The sequence below is a fragment of the Schistocerca piceifrons genome, chromosome 1 (assembly GCF_021461385.2).
Source record: "Schistocerca piceifrons isolate TAMUIC-IGC-003096 chromosome 1, iqSchPice1.1, whole genome shotgun sequence".
NCBI classification, from domain to species: Eukaryota; Metazoa; Arthropoda; class Insecta; order Orthoptera; family Acrididae; genus Schistocerca; species Schistocerca piceifrons.
The window spans coordinates 9,317,548-9,334,665 of NC_060138.1; the positions used below are offsets into that span (position 1 = coordinate 9,317,548).

The 17,118-nt window shown below is 39.5% G+C and overlaps 2 pseudogenes; both read right to left on the reverse strand.

The window, feature by feature from the left end:
- Positions 1-13,666, reverse strand: part of LOC124799378 — a 72,886-nt pseudogene extending 59,220 nt beyond the window's left edge.
- Positions 13,667-13,670: 4 nt separating this feature from the next.
- Positions 13,671-17,118, reverse strand: part of LOC124799608 — a 47,748-nt pseudogene continuing 44,300 nt past the window's right edge.

Below are 17,118 nucleotides of genomic sequence, written 5' to 3' on the forward strand. Positions count from 1 at the left end.
TACATATGCGGTTATTGTATAATCCCTAAATACCTCACTTAATACAGGTTCCTGAAATTTCATAAGTCGGGTTTTGTCATATATTTGGCGTCTATCTTCACTTGTCTGGCATTTCCAATTTTTAGTAGCTTCTTGATGCTCTCCCATGCATCAAATAAATCTATGATCAATCATGCTACACTATTTTGTATACATTCAATGTCTGCCATTAGCCTTATTTGTTATGGGTCATACTTAAGCAATATTCTAGAATGGGCCACACAAGTATTTTGTAAGCAATGTCCTCTATAGACTGATTACATTTTCCAGTATCTTACCAATGAATTGAAGTCTGCATTCTGCTTTGCCTACAAGTGAGTCTATGTCACCATTTCATTTCATCCAGATATTTGTATGAGTTGACCAATTAAAACTGTGATTATTTGATAATGTAGTCATACAATACTGTCTTTTATTTGTTTTGTGATGTGCTCCAATTTACATTTCTGAAAACTTAAACTCAGTTGCCTATCTTTGGACCAATTTGAAATGTTATGATCTGACTCAAATTTGTGCAGATTTTTTTCAGGCAATAATTCATTATAGACAACTCTATCATCCAGGAAAAGTATGAGGCTCCTTATAATATCGTCTTCCAGAACATTAAGGTACAACATTAATGTAATGGTATAAATTACTATAACTGTATAAATAAGTTTATAAGTGTGTAAAATACATTGAACTATTTGTTACAACAAAACATTGTACTGGTATACTCAGCAAGATGTTAAATCAGCAGATAGCTACATTTTATGTTCAACATTTTGTGTACAGCATATATGTTGGAAAGGATTTATACCCAAATTAAATAAATCTGAAGAAATGGTAGGGTGTCTCTGGAAAAAAAATCCGTAAAAACTCATACAGTCCAATTTGCTATTATGTCACTGTTACTGAAATATAATACAAAGTAACTAAATTCGATGAACATTCTCAGAGTGCAATATGCCTCAGAGTGAATGCACAGTAATGTCAACATTATTTTTCAAAGCTATGTTTGTAAAAATGGATGAAAGCAAACCACACATTTTGTTCTCAATCTGCGGAAGCATTATGCACTGTGAAACACTGTACTGCTGTTCTACATAAAAGCTGTCTCATTGCCAACATCTTTCCCCTGCTGGCTGTTCTACACTTCTCATCACTGATTCAACATGTTGTAAGATATTTTATGCTGTATGACACCACAGTCCAATCTGGTTAGGATAGCATAAAAATAATATATGAATTTCAGTATTGAAACTGGAACAGCAGAACAGCTCTCATCACACTGGATATCAAATCGAGGTTGGATTACAGCCATGGGTACATCATTTCATGCTACTCAACTGTATGTCATATGTCAGAGTTCATCAACTGTAGTGGCTGGCGACTGGTGGCTGGCGACTGGTGGCATAGCCATCTCTTGGCATCCAGTGAACAGACGTTCTACACAGGTGACAGATTTGAAGAAAATTCTGGATACGGCAACAGTGGAACACTCTCTGTATCGAGGTAGCTCAGTACAGCTCAGGTGATGTGTAGTCTTGCATTATCTTGTTAAAAGATAACATCACGGAGCCCTTGAGAATAGGGCACAGCGATAGGCCTTAACAAAACACAAATGCAATGGCTGCTGTCCAAATTACTGGCTATGTGAACCAGAGGTTGTGACATGTATCCAGTTGCACCCCATACCATCACATCACATGCTGGACCCGCATGAGAATGACAGGTACAATCTGGCCAGGTCTGTTGACATCAGAGCCTCCACACACAAGTACATCAATTGTGACGATGTTGCAGAACCGAGACTCATCTGATATGATGACACAGTGCCATTCCTGTGTCTGGCATTGTTGTCAGTTGCACCGCTGTCAGTTCACCTCTCTCTAGAGCTGCATTAAGGGCTTGACAGTCTGCGCTGCTCCAGATGCCATCACATTGTCTGTGTGGATACTTGTCTCACTGTATACAAGCCCACTTCCTGACTAAATGTACACAACTTCACTGCAGGATCACGTACGCATGAGTGAACACTTGTCTGCCCTCTCAGGTGCTAGTTTGGTGGCACTACTGAGGCCCTGCAAGGCATTTAGCATGGCCCTCCTGAACCTACCAATTCTATGTTCGCACAAAATGAGATTCTGAGCAATGCAAGCGGCAATATAATGAAACAATAAACCAGAGCCTCAGCAGACCATGAGCCTGCCACTGCCAAATCTGGAATGCTGATAAACATTTCTCCTTCTTCCATTATGCTTAACACGGACTTCGTGTAAAGAACCAACACTGAAATAGAATTTCTGAATGAGAAACCTGCTCCATAAGCTTTTTCTTGCATACAGAATATGCATGGGAGTGCTGAAAAGTAATGCCTCTGAATTTTAATTCTGTTCTCAATATCGGTCGAGGTATGACACGTCACGCATATTACTTGGTCAACTTTCCCACTTCACTGACTCGTGGCACATCCCCCTCCCGCAAACAGATGGAGTCACAATAGGCAGCCAACTCTGACCAGAGATTGTGAATACGTTTACGGTGCACTTCGAGGAAGAGGCCCTGATGTCATCCAAATGGAAATCCATCTTCTTCTTCTTCTTCTTCTTCTGTTATGTGGATAACACACTTGTCATCTGGCCTCATGGAAGAGACAAACTTCTTGACTTCTTTGTACATCTGAACTCCACACGCCACAAAATCAAATTCACTATGGAGACCAAAGAAGAAGGAAGACTACCATTCCTGGACATCATAATCAAGAGAATAACGGACAGCACCCTGTGCCACAGCGTGTATCTGACTCTATAAAACACATAAACTCAGTTCTCCCTATGGCACTGTGAATAATTTCAATAACAAAAAGTGAGATGAATGTTGCAGCGTACATTTAATTTCCACTTTGGCTTTGCATTCAAGATCAGTCTTACCTGAGAGTGCAACATTACATCTTTGGTTAATTTAATTATATGTTCATTAGATTTTGGTTATAAGGCATGTTTTGCTGCCTAATGTTTCATCTCCAAATGCTGGAAACAATCCATGGAGGAAGAGGAGTATGTAAGACATTGGTGGACCAGGTTGGAAGAATCTGTGAATTTCAATACTCTGTAGAAGAGCTCAATCATTTGAAAATAACTTTCAGACCTTGTGGCTATTCTAACAGATATACATAAGGCACTACATTCTAAAATATTTGCATCTTTCACTGAAAAACAAGCAACTAGAGGAAAAGTTCTCTTGCCATTTGTAAAAACAGTCGCAGATCGCGACCTCCGAGTGCTATGAAGAGAAGGTATTGACGCAGTGCTTAAACCAAACTGAAGACCACAACAGCAGCCATACTCAAGCAAATTGTTATGCAGTAGTTTCAGTGAATTTGACAATGATGTGGCTGCTTTCATGGTGGCCCAGTCATATTGTGGGGTAGGGAATGTCAGTGACAGGGCTGGAATTGTAGGTGACAGATGGATTTTTGGCAAAGCCTTGTATCAATACCTCCTTAATTATTGAGTTGAAAAACTGTAGAAAACATTCATACAGTAAAATCACACAAAAAAAATTCCTATTTCTGCAGGTATTGTGCCTTCTGTTTCTTTTTCATTACAAAAACATATTGATTCAAGTTTATAAAGTCACAACTATGTCACTGTGATTTGTGTAACACACATTCTGGAACATGTTCCAGGAATGTCATGAAACAGACAGCTTTAAATACTTACTCTAGCTCATCTTTCAAGACTTGCATGCCAACAAAAACACCATCTATCCAATCTGTTTTTATTTCACTTTCATGTAAAGATTTCGCCGCAAAGGATATCATCTGCCATGATTTCTCCACAAAGGATATCATCTGCCATGTAGGCAGTGCAAGAGGAATTCCACACTCACATTTGGGTAATCAAGTGGATTCTGTGTCTTGTCAGAACCAAGCACAACCAACCCAATTTCATCTTTACCACTGGTAAATATCTGGAAACATATTAAATGGTAAAAATAAGTTTTGTTTATAACAAGTTGTATACCAATAAAAACATCACACACAGATACTCTTTATAAAATTATTTAATTGGATAGATAAAAAATCTACTCACCAAGCAGTGGCAGAACACACACATAAAAGACTGTTGTGATAGGCAAGCGTTTGGAGCCAGTGACTCCTTCTTCAGGCTGAAGGGTTGCAGGGGAAGCAAGAAGGGTGAAGGAAAAGGACTGGAGAGGTCTAAGAAAAGGGGTAGATTTTGGGAAAGTTACCCAGAACCGTGGGTCATGGGTGACTTACCGTACAGGATGATAAGGAAAGACTAATTGTTGGGGACTGCATTGGGCAAGATTCAGAAACCTGAGAGCTTAAAGGTGGAAGACAGGGTAATATGCAAGACAGATATTACTACTAAAACTGTACATGAGTTAATAAGAGTGAGAAGCTAAGTGTATTGTATGCAACAGCTGTGGGAGGGGGCAGTGAAAATAGACGGGAAAGACAATGAAAGATGTATAAAGCTAAAACGAAGTGAAGCAAAGAGTAATTACAGTGAAGAAATGCTGAGACAGGAGAAATTAACGTAAATTAAGGCGAGGTGGGTGGTGAGAACCAAGGACACGTTGTAGTGCTAGTTCCCACCTGCGGAGTTCTGAGAAACTGGTGTCTGGCGGAAGAATCCAGGTGGCATGTGTGGTGAAACAAGTGCCGAGGTCATGTATGCCATGTTGTAGAGCAAATAACAGAAAAGAAGACAAAAAAGCTCTACAAACTCTTTATCAAATCTCAGTCAAAACGGGTTACAAATCTCACATGAAAAAAACTTGTACATTGACACAATGTAAAGGACAGACACCCACTGGTAACAAAGTATGGAAAGATATCACATGAAGGAAGTTTCCAGTGCCTGGAAGAGATTACACAGAAAATGGGACTGAACTCAACATCCAATGAAAAAAGAATCACAAAACTACATAAGGTATTCAGACTTATATCGAACAATTATAACAAAAGAAGTTTTTCCATCAATGCCAAATTAAGACACTGTAGTACAGTAGTTACCACAGGCCTTGTACACCTCAGAACAACAGCAATGAAGGGAAGAACAAAAATCAAAGAGATGGAAAAACAGAAGGAAAGATCTACAGGCCAGTTCAGAGAGAGGGGATCTGGATAAACATATTGACAAAAGAACTGTACAAATACAAACAGAGGATTAAAAACAACACCAGGTAAAGTAGGACAAGGTTCTAGAGACACATACAAATTATGCACAAAAACAGACTTACCAAGAATATTTTTTATATCGTTATGACTAATAAAGGGAAAACCAACTGGGTATAGGAAACCATGGAGGACCTCAAGAAACTAAACATCTCCACAGAAGACATCACAGACAGGAAAAAATACAGAGTAAAAAACTGGAAAACAGAAATTTCAGCAGATATTGAAAGAGAAGAAAATGGAGAAGAACGGTACAGAAGAGAGGAAGAAGAATCACAATGAATATATGAGAAGTTTTTGAAAGACAAACGAAAGAGACAGAAAAAAAGCCTTCAAAATTGATGGTGCTTTACTGCTCTCCTTAAGGGGGTATTAACTAACAACAATTCAATATAATAATAATAATAATAATAATAACAATAACAATAACAATAACAATAATGACACTGTCTCTGTCTCAAGAAACTGATCTTCGAAGATCAGCTGAAGTTATCTCCCATGTCTTACTCTGCCTCTGTCCATGTGAATAACAGTAAAATTTAGGCTTATTTGGGAAAACAGCATCAAAGAAATTGTTTATTACAAATGGAACAACAGTATTATAGATTGCACATGACAAAGATTTATTGTCACAAATTGATGTTATCACCACTCTTGATAAATCCTGTTAATACAGTACAATAAAAAATACTAACACCCGATAAATCTCTGTACACACGCCACATTACCACAAGTGAAAACTACATGGAGTGGAAACAGAGGGAGATACTACAACGCAAAATTGTTTCCATCTTATGACCTTTTTGTTGTTGCTGTGGTAGTCTGAAGATTGGTTTGCTGCAGCTCTCAATACTAATCTATCCTGTGCAAGCCTCATCACCTCCACCTCCACATATCTATTACAACACCCACCCATTTAAACCTGCTAGTTGTCGTGAAGTCTTGATCTATTTCTACAGTTTTTATACCCCTTCCCTTCCAACACACACACACACACACACACACACACACACACACACACACACACACACACACACACACACTAGCCACCAAGGAAGAGCCTACAGCTTTGATTCAAACCCCCCCCCAGCCATACCCTCATACCTCCCTAACTATGCTTTGATCAATACTCCATCTTCCACAATCGCAACAAATTCCTCCATCCTCCATGAGATGTATACATCCTAAACACCAATCCTGTAAAACTGTTGTCAACCTTTCTGCCACAACTCTTAGCCCAGCAGAAGTCTTGGTACTTTCTAAAGGCCTCACCTTTAGCCCAAAACCTAAATTCAAGTGTGCTGGACTTGTAAAGGACCTTCTTTCCTTACCTAATCTCTGCAGTGGAAATTTCTTCAATGTGCATTAGGGAGGTATGAGGGTATGACTGGAAGGGGGGGGGGGGTGTTGAATAAAAGCTGTAGGCTCTTCCTTGGTGGCTAATGTGTGTGTGTTGGAAGGGAAGGGGTATAAAAACTGTAGAAATAGATCAAGACTATGCTCCAGACTGAACGCTGAAAGGCATAATCAGTCTTAAATGATGATGATGATGCATCCCACTAATAACAGCCAACAAAAACCTCACATAGAACCTTGCTTGAAACAGTTCCAGCCTCCCTCCCACCCTGAACCTCCCCTTCCAGCCAGTCATCTCTTGGTTATCTTTCAGGAATTCGTCACTTCTAACCCGGCCTTACTTTCCTTTCCTAAATCCTCCCTAATGAGACCAACATCACTCCTATGTAACACACAGCTACCCATACCCTGTAAATTAATCCGTGCCTTATCATCTTTCCCACAGATAAAAGCTTCATCACAGTGTTCATGAATCATAGTGACTATGTGGCTGAGAGTCTTCACCAACTTTCTAACACCTCTGCATACAAACCTTACAATCATGATCACATCCTAGAATTCCAAGACTCCAGCAGCTCTCCAAGACCTTAAGTCCATCCCATAACCTGACTCCTGGATCAATCTCCCTCCTCACACCACTCCTTCCTTTTTACCTATTCGCCAAACTACACAAACCCAACTACACAGGTCTCTCCACTTGTCCAACTGTGGCTAGGTACAATCCTCCCACTGAACATCACATGCAAACCATTGTCTGTAACCTCCCATCCTACAGTGAAGACAATGCTCACTTCCTTCACCGCCTTTCTGCAGTTCCTGTTTTGCTACCACATGACTCCTTGCTGGTTACTATGGATGCAACATCCCCCATGCCCATGGCCTCACTTTCCAAACATCCTCCTGATACCAAACCCATCACCTCTTTCCTAATCCCCTTACCCAATCACATCCTGACCCACAATTATTTCACTTTTGAAGACCAAGTCACAGGGTGAAATGCCTAAAGCTCGCACCACAAGTATGAAGTGCTATTGATTTGCGGCTTTGACAGAATGGATTGGTAGTCAGGGACTCATTATTGTTACCCAATCATCAGTTTGTAAAAATCCTTTCTTGTGCAGATGTACACTTTTTAAATGAAACTGTGCTTACTGACATTAACAAACTAAAAATATGGTAAATCAGAATGTCAGTGGGGTTTGTTGCAGGATTCTAGTACAAGTTGTCAATGAGATACAGTATTTTTAAAAGTTTCCACACCAATACTAGTTTGTGCCACTCAATCTGGGTAGTTACTAGGTATGATGTTGTTTGCTTACAGTGTGTTTGTGTGTGTGGGTAGTTGCTAGGTATGATGTTGTTTGCTTACAGTGTGTTTGTGTGTGTGGGTAGTTGCTAGGTATGATGTTGTTTCCTTGCAGTGTGATTGTGTGTGTGTTCCTCGAGTTCATTGTGACTTGCAAGTCAGTAAGTGTGTGACAGTCCAATCAGAAGGTCGTGAGTGGACGATGGGATTTACCAACGCAGAAAAAGGTGACATGCTCATGGTGTATGGAGAGTGTACGAAGAATGCAGTTCATTCTTGTACAGTATATGCGGCAATAAATACCAATAAATGTCAAGCATCTCGGCAATCATTTATCAACCTCTTCAACCAGTTATACGGAAGTCATAGCCTAAATCTTAGCAACATAACAGATGAAACAAGTAGTTGATCCACATGTTACCTCTTGCACAATCGCATGTGGAAATGGCATTAATCGGGCAAGTGTCCTATGCATTCTCCATTGACATAGGTTTATCCCTTTCTATAAAGAGCTGCATGGAATTGATCAAGAGAATTGTGTTAACTTCCATACATGGGCATTAAGACAGGATACTCCAGATGTATCATGTATCTTGTTTAGTGGTGAAGGAAATTTTAACAATCGTGGCCTGGTAAAGTGCTGAAATAAGCACAATTGGTCTGTTAACAATTCTCTTTGGCTGTGGCAGGTGGAATGTCAGCATCCTTGGAGTGTAAACGTGTGGTGTGGGGCAGTGAACCATCAGCTCATAGGCCCATTTTTCTTAGAAAGAACACTGAATGTGCACAAGTATCACAGCCTCCTAACAAATCATCTTCCACGGATGCTATAAGAGATTCCTCTGCAGACTAGGAGCAACTTGTGGTACCAATACGATGGCTGTACAACCCACAGTGCACTGAGTACAACATGGCTTCACAAACTGTTTACAAATCATTAGATTGGATGCAGAGGACCTGTATCTCGGTTGACTCATTCGCCAAATTTCATGCCTGCAGAGTTTTTTTCTATGGGGAAAGCTGAAATACTGTCTACAAGGGCATACCAACTACATCTGATGATATGCAATGATGTATTACTGCAGCCTGTCGGATTGTCCCTGCTGAAATACTGGTATGTGTGCAGCAGTCTTTCCATACCAGAATGGGAGCATATACTGTTGCTGCCAGTGGTCATTTTGAACACAACCTGTGATGGTCAATTGTCTCATTACTGGTCACAATCCACATAACTAGTGTTGTCTGATTCAGAGCAATTGAGACATTTTCATGATCTGGACTCATGGTATAGACTTTGGTGTGTCCTACCTCAGCTAATGTACAAGTGTTGGCGTGGGAACTTTTCAAAATATGATATCTCGTGAATGGCTCACACTAGACTCCTGCAACAAACACCCCTGATAGACTAATTTACCCTACTTTTAGTTAATACCAATAGGCATAGTTTCATTTAAAAAAGTGTATGTTTGCACAAAAAATGCACTTTCTAATATCACTACAATCTGTTGGTTGGTTACTAGCATAAGCCCCCAACTACCAATCCATCGTGTGAAAACCACACATCAATAGCACTTTCCATTTCTGCAATGTTTGTGGTGCAGGTTTTAAGCGATTATCCCTGTACAAACAAATCTGTAGTACTGCAATGGGTACTTGCATGGTGCCATCCTATACCAACTTTTTTATCGGCCATCAGAAGTCCTTCCTATCCAGTCAACACCTAAAACCCCTTGTCTGATTCAGAGCAATTGAGACATTTTCATGATCTGGACTCATGGTATAGACTGCTTCTTCCATAACCTAAAAACCTACTCCCAAATCATCTTAACCCAATTATTCTCAACTCAATGCGCCATATCACTAGACGTCGATATCCATAAACACATGTCAAGTGGACCAACCACCAACAGTACCTCCCTCCACTTTGACAGCTGTCACCCATTCCATGTCAAAAAGTCTCTTCCATACAGCCTTGTCGCACGTGGACTCACTATCCCCAGTGGAAAGCAGGAGTTGTCTAAATATGGCAATAGCACTACCAGAGCCACAGTATCCTATCCGTCTCATTCATAAATAGATCTCCCGTGCCATCTCCTCATCTCACACCTGTAACCCTGTTAACCAGACAATGGTCAGCACTCGTCTAATCACCCAGGCCTTGAAAAGCTCAACCACATTCTTCACTGGGGCTTTGACTATCTCAGATGGGGTATACTGTACTCAAGATACTACCCACTTCCTGCAAAGTAGTGTTCCACTGCCTGCACAATCTAGAGAACATCCTTGTCCGCCCCTAATCCTGTGAGTGACCCAGGTGCAAGAGCTGTCCCACAAATCCACCCACCACCTCCTACAGCAGTCCAGTTGCAGGCATCTCCCACCATATAAAAGGCATGATCATGTGCAAAAGCAACCTGTTAAAAATCAGCTATGCTGCAATTACCATACAATTTTCCATGTAGGGATGACAAGTAACCAACTGTTCACTCACAGTAATGTCTAGCACCAAACTGTGGCAAACCACAGACTTGACATTCCAGTTGCCAAGAGGCTGTACACCACTTCAACAACTGCTTCACTAGACATACCATTTGGATATTCCCTTCCAGTGCAAGTTTCTCTGAACTACACAGGTGGAAATTGTCTCTCCAGCACATCTAGTGCCATCTACCTGACCTAAACCTCTGCTAATTTGTTTCCCACTGTATCACTTTACCTTTTCTCTTCTGTACACACCAATCTTTTCCCATTCAGACCATGTACTGTCTTCTCCAATCACTCTGCCCTCCCCCCCCCCCCCCCCCCCCCTGCAGCTAGTGCGGGTGTGTACATTTGGGTGTTTGTGTGGTTTCCAAACTAAACCATGTGCATTTTAGATATGTTAGATCCATATACTTTACCTGAAACTAATTCTCTGAGGTACTGAGACTACTGCTTCCTGGCTCGGGGTTTCTATTTTCAGCTAACACAGAAGTATTGTCTACAAACAAAAGTGTATGGGACAGGATATTTACCAGTGAATCATTCACACTGGACACCAAAAAGACTGTTGTGTGGCATGTAGACAACCCCCGAGATGGTGCACCAAGCCAGTGTGACTGCAGGAGCAGCCAGCAAAAACTCTACACAAAAGATGGTCCAGCACTTCTCAGAGATTACAGTCAAAAATTATCAGGCAAGGTGTCCATATTATGCAAATTAACGTAGGATTAACAAGTGACAAATGCAGTTACCAAAGCAAATTAGATGATGAGCATGCCATCAGTATTATAGCTCTATAGGAAATGCATTTAGGTGATAATTCAGCAGCTACATGCAAGATTATGCAATATAAAGCAATATCAATACTCCTCTCAATTGTTAGGTGCATCCACAATAAATGAAAAAAGAAACAGCTCTTGGATTATGCTGGCTTAAGCTGTCAGAAAATTAGTGATGTAGAAGTAATTAGGATAAAACTCAAAGGCCTGGTTATTACATCAGTCCACAAATCACCTAACGGAAAGTGTCTGACACTAGTCTTACACACAGCAACTAGACAGCACGTATATGTTTAAGATTTTAATTCCAAAACACAACCCGGAGACACATAAATAGAGACAAAAATAGAGAACCATTGTTCGAATGGATCAACACACAAGAAATTATCTAAGTTTGATGCCAAGGAATTTAAAACGTTTTGTGCAGGCAGATGGAAACTGATACAAAACCTGACCCATCCATCTTTTCCACTAATGAGAACAAATTACCACTGAATCACTCAATAGTAGTACTGAAACATTTTTCAAGGAGTGTACATTGGCTCACAAAAGTTATCATTGGTGCTGAAATATCAGTTACAAAATACATTGATAAACCCACATGGAAATTTGAAAAAACTAACTCGATACAATACACCCAGGAAGTGGAGAGCAACCCGCACTGGACACCTCAAAAGGCAGAACATTGGGAATTATTGTAGATGTAGCTAAATGGAATATCTGAAGGGAAGTAACAAAATAATGTGTACTAGGATGGGACAAACCTGCCCAAGTCCTCTACAAAGGATACCAAGGGTCTAAATAATGTTTTGATAACATTTTGTGTTTAAAAATATTTGTGTGTATAAATTGTTCATGTTGATGTAAATTTGACAATTTAAGAAATGGTCATGCTTAGGAACAATGTAAGAAATAGGTGTTATGTAAAAGCCAGTGTGCTTTTGTTTGAAACGAAAATGGTTGCGGGGAGTGAAAAGGTGCGAAAGGCGAATTGGCATGCTACCTTGAGCAAGTGCGGGAAGTAAGTCACACAGTTTGTAGGCAGCAGTGATTGATGTAACTCCTTTGTGGAGCAGAAGCTTTGCCTGCAAATTTCCATAAAAATGCCTCGGTTGAAGACTGCAAACAGCTTACAGCATAGCTGCGAGTTGTTGAGCTACTGTATGTAAAACTGAATGAAGCCAAGAAGAGAAATTGAGCCCATACAGCAAGAAACTTGCAGGCCGTAGTGTGGGTAGTGTAGCCGTCATAGCTGTCCGCCACACCCAAGCCTACAGCCACCAGATAAGATTTTTTTCTATTTTTACCTTTGTACAGCATGAACCATTACTTTAAACTGTGTTTTAATAATCATTCTTGAACTTTACGGAAACTGGCTCACCCTGTTATTTCATCCTAATCATACATCTGTATAGGGTTCCTTCCTGGTGTTTGATTAATCCGAGTGTCCTGTTTTACAGACTTCTGAAGTGCCAAGTTAATATAAAGAGGCACCATTTAAATTGCTTTAGTGTAAATATTAAAAATTTTTTCTTAACTATTGCAAAGTGTTATAGTTTGCTTACATAAAATTCAATCAGAGTGAAGCCAAGTTACTAGAACCTGTTAGATGGCTATACAGAATTAGTTCAAAGAATAATAGCTTTTGAAAGTAAATTCCACCAAGAAAGAGGTTTTCTTTAAGTGAAATGTTCAGTTAAAAAGTGTGTGCTTTAGTGTCTAAGTATTTAAGTTTCTTGATTATGGAAAGCGCTTTTCTAAAGGTTGTCCCCCCCACCCCGGCTAATTTTTTTTACCTTCCTTGAAGTTATCTACTGGGCTTTTTCTTTTTTAAAAACATAATGTATAAAGATGTAGCCCAAAATTGTTTAAGTGGTGTAATTTATTTGAAAAGCCAAACTAAACAGTAGCAAGAAAGTAGGCAAAATTCAAATTTCTGCTTCTCCAGTACTTCACTATTTCATTGCCAGGATAGGTTGGTGACCATTAAGTACATGTTTTAAACCACTAAATGAACTTGGAAATGAGTTGTCCTAGCTTCAGTATATATTCATACTGTGTTTCTATCTAGCCACTGGGTAAGATCTTGGGAAAAGGAGTGAATAGTCCAATTTACTTATCCATTAGACGCAACACACGGTAAATCCTGTAAGAAGGATAACTCTATTGATTATCTTTTCCTATAAACAGGACTATCCTTCCATAGTGTATTTTATTTGGAAACTAAACTAAATTTTAGTAAGAGGGTTATATGTGTCAACATAGAGACAGGGTTTCTGTTATTTACGTAAAAGCATACTAATATCAAAATGGTAGTGTTATAAGGTCCTATTAATGTGTGGTCATGACATTTGTTAAATGTCTCACCACATTCCTATTGAAACTATTTACTCTTCTTGTAAATAACACCTGTGACAATTTTATACAAATGTCCACTAAGACTTTGCTCGTCAATCAGTACTGTTAAGAAATACTGACTAGCTTTCTTTTCAAGAATCTCAAGTTTAAGTTATACATATTGTTATCCTCCAACAAGAATCATTGGCTGATTCTTCATCTTTGACAGGTTCCTCATGCCTGCAATGCAAAACATTATCTTTTGTATTAACATATGAAATCCAAGTTTTTAAATTTAATAAATGCTTATACAAACATAAATGATTAATGGAAAATCTCATATAAGATGTGAAACAAATACTAACAAAGAGATAGAGGGGCTGGCCAGTACTTACATCAGCTCAGTACAGCCGATAGATACACATACAACAGAACTGAAAATTTACATTCCTAGCTTTCGGAACTTTGTTCCTTCATCAGGGAGGAGAGAGGGGAAAAAAGGGAAGAAGGGAAAGTGGATTCAGTTACTCACAACCCAGGTTATGAAGCAACAGGGAAAGGGCGAAAGAACAGACTCGCGAAATAACAGACCAATTCCCGTAACATCAGTTTGCTGCAGAATTCATGAACGTATTCTGGGTTTGAATCTAATCAGTTTCATAGAGACCAATAAGTTTATGTCCACAAATCAGTACAAAGCATCGCTCATGGGCAACTCAGCATGCCCTTTTGTCATACGACGTCTGTTCAAAAAATTCCAGAACTTAGTCCACAAAATTTTCTATGCTTATCTTTTAGTTACTATGGATTGTCTCCTTCGAAATACTCTCCTCCACAATTGATACACTGTTCCCAATATCATTTCCACTTCCAGGAGCAGTCTTGACACACCTCTTGCTGGGTTGCATAAACTGCCGTCTGCGAATTTTCTTTTATCTCATCTACCATTGCAAAACTTCATCCTTTTCAACTTTGGAAATAAAAAGAAGTCTGCAGGGGTCATACTATTCCCGCAAGGAACATCTCATTCTCATTTGTGAGATCCAAAAAGTTTTTTTGGTCTTGACTCATGAGCCGTGGAATGAACTTGGCGGCAACACAATGCATTCCAAGATGCTGTGTCATTTCATAACATGACCCAATTGAAATGTTACATTCTTCTACAATCTCTCGGACAGTGAATCTTCGACTGGCACACACAATTTCGTTGACGTTCCTGACACAAGTGTCATCAGGGGACATCTAAGAGCGTCCTGAACAAGGATCATTTTTGACTTTTGTAAAGCCATTTTAAAAACGTGTGAATAATACGTAACACCAAGTATGGCTTAAGCACTCATCGCTATAGGCTCCCTGCATCATTTGGTGTGTCTCTGTAAAGGTTTTCTTGAGTTTCACGCAAAATTTAACGCAATTGCATTGCTCCTCTAACTTTGCCATCACAAAATTCACAAACCCAGATTCCATATTTCTTGATTTCCAAGAAGCATTTGACATAGTGCCTCACTGCAGACTCTTAAGAAAGGTACAAGCACATGGAATAGGTTCCCAGACATGTGAGTGGCTCAAAGACTTCTGAAGTAATAGAACCCACTACATTATCCTGACGGTGAGTGTCCATCAGTGACTAGGGTATCATTAGGATCGTTCCAGGGATGTGTGATAGGAGCGCTATTACTCATATTTTCTATGTGCATAACTGATCTGATGGACAAAGTGGACAGTAATCTGAGGTTGTTTGCTGATGATGTTGTGGTGTATGGAAGGTGTCATCGTTGAGTGATTTAGGAGGATAAAAGATGACTTGGACAAAGTTCCCAGTTGGTGCGATAAATGACAGCTAACCCTAAATGTAGAAAAATATAAGTTACTGCAGATGAGTTGGAAAAACAAATCCATAATGCCAGAATCCAGCATTAGTAGTGTCATGAATGAAGAAGTCACATTGTTTCAATATCTGGACATAACGTTGCAATGTGATATGAAATGGAACAAACTTGTGAGGGTCATGGTAGGGAAGGCGAATAATCATCTTTCGTTTGTTGGGTGGATTTTACTGCAGTGTGGCTCAGCTGTGATGGACATCACATATAGGATGCTAGTGTGATCTCTTCTTGAGTACAGTTTCAGTGTCTGGGATCCGCAAGGGGTCGAATTAAAGCAGACATTGAGGTAATTCAGAGGCAGGATACTAGATTTGTTAACAGTAGGTTGAAACAACAACATACAAGTATTATGGAGATGTTTCTGGAACTCAAATGGGAATCCCTGGAGGGATTTTGAGGAACACTGTGCTGACTGCAGAACAATTCTGCTTGCACCAACATACATTATGCATAAGGACCACGAAGATAAGAGACAACAAATTAGGACTCATAGAGAGGCATATAGACATTCACTTTTTCCTCACTCGATTGGCAGATGGAATGGGAAAGGAACTGACTACAGTCGAATTAAAATTACTTGATAGTTGGCACTTCAAACGCCACTAAGAGTAGTCAGCGTCACACTTGAACTGTCTGCTGTTGCCAAACTCCACCAAAATTGGCCAGTCACTTCCAATTCCTGGTTCAGCATTCTTTCTTGATGTATTTGTATCCCAAATTATGAGCACGACACTTTTATTATGTATTTCATGACACGCGATAACTACACCAAAAACAACACGCATTAACAATGCTAATGAAAGACACACATTTCATTCATAGCACTAACCAAACACTACCGAATAACTCAGCACAAGGTGTAATTCAGTATCATACATATAGTTATCATATTCACAGAGATCATCTTACATTAGATAAGCTTTTCACTACACTGCGTGAAACTGAAATTTTTAAGGTTGCAATTCATAGTTGCAACTGGGTCACTACATTCACATATATAAATACTTCATGCAGTGCTGTGGCATAGCACAATGGTTGGCAGATTAATCTAATGTGTAGCATGTCATAGGTTTGAATCTCATCAATGTAGCAAAATTTTTATTTCTAAATCTAACCAAAAGAGTGTGATTATTATTTTCATTCAATTAATTGGTTTTAATGTATTATTTTTATTTTTAATACTTTGCTGCATCAATTTTCATCATTATTTTGACTGTTCTATTTGGTCTTATTTTCCTTCCTGTCATTATTTCTTCATTTAGAATCGGCCTCAGTCATCTATAATCCACGAACAAGTGCCCACACGGGCTGTTCACTGGTTTCTAACATGTCAGCAGCATGTGCAGCTAGTGTAAGGATAGTTACAGGTAACAAATGACATGGAGAAATTTCAATTTGCTTTCAGCCCTGAAATTGAGTTTTTGTTGTCTTGAGTTTACCCTTAAGGGTTAGCTTTAATCGCCATGAACAAAGCGATCATGATATTAGTACTGCTGCAGACTGTTGACCACAATTTTCTCGGGTGGGTTAGGACACAAGTTTACAGTCAGGGATACAAAACGGGTCGTCTGCCCCAGTTCAGTCACTGGTCACTTTAAATCAATAGTCGACAGAGTATCCAACATTTCTGACATACCTTGCACCAGCCACTAGAAAAATTGCTCTGTGTTAAACATTTAACATAATTTGTGAAGTGAGCCGCTTGTTTGTTGTCACCTGTAAGCAAACGGTAGCTGGTAGCCAATG